General features: G+C 39.6%; 1 pseudogene across 1 annotated transcript; it reads right to left on the bottom strand.

Moving 5' to 3' along the window:
- LOC309805407 (large ribosomal subunit protein uL30-like) lies at nucleotides 1-636 on the bottom strand (annotated as a pseudogene). The gene has a single exon. The product of its transcript is annotated as a large ribosomal subunit protein uL30-like (transcript).
- Between the last annotated feature and the right edge of the window lie 357 nt (nucleotides 637-993).

The raw sequence follows: 993 nt of genomic DNA, 5'->3' as shown, positions 1-993 counted from the left end.
TTATGAAGAAGATAATTTGAAAGACCACAGGAAGATGTTTGCATTTTCCAACAGTATGGGCCTCATGAATCAGATCCTCCATGCAGATGATGTCCTATTTATGAAGAGATCGAGCAGTCGAAGTGTTATCTGTTGGGACAGTTACCTTCTTGTTGATCTTGCTATAACCGCGCTTGTAGATCAATTCTTTTACTGATTTCTGTTTCAGGTATCTCATACAGTATATGGTTCCACAGTCCTCAGCATGTTAACTGAGCCTTACTGAGCTTAAAAAAGGTGCCATGAGGAGCTGAAAAAGGTAAAGAAGATGGAACACCTTTCAGATCTTTGGGCTCACACTGTTGATACCCTGATCCTGAAGACAAATGCTCATTTGGGTTCTAGAGTTACACAGAAGTTACCCACTTTTCTTGCCATCTTTGCCAGTCAAATCTCACTTCTGTACATCTGCCTATTTTCCTTATTACGGTGCTTAGCTTTTTCATAGATAAGCTTCCTCCTTGCCTTTTGAAGCATCTTTTGGGCAAACTTCTTTCTCAGGTGCATGATCTTCAGCTCTGCAAAATTCCTTTGCTTTTTCCTGATGGTATCTGGCATAGCAGAAACCTTTTTTCCCTTCTCTTCTATACCCTCCATGATTCCAGCCAGAAAAGAGGTTACTTATAAATTTCTTAACCATTTAACATGTGTAAAACTGTGCTACCATTTTTTATTAGGTTCTTATATCTTTTTTTTTTAATGTGTCACTGGTGAGGTTTTGGAGTGTTGTCTCCCTGGGCGCATCTTTTCCCATAAGCCCTGTGGGTTTTATTGCACTATTATTGTGCATAGCATGGTGATTTTTATGAAGGCATGTGTCATATTATAGCAGAACTGTATTAAGAGTGTGGGATAAACCCTTAAAAGACTAATCTTGGGTCTAACAGCTGTGGGTGCACACACACACACACACACACACAACCTTGTTTAAATACAGTTGACCCTTGAACAGTG

The sequence above is a fragment of the Mesoplodon mirus genome (assembly GCF_964341445.2).
Source record: "Mesoplodon mirus genome assembly, chromosome: 5".
In the NCBI taxonomy this organism is placed as follows: Eukaryota; Metazoa; Chordata; class Mammalia; order Artiodactyla; family Ziphiidae; genus Mesoplodon; species Mesoplodon mirus.
The sequence above is the reverse complement of the archived record's forward strand: the minus strand, read 5'-3'. Positions and strand labels throughout refer to the sequence as shown.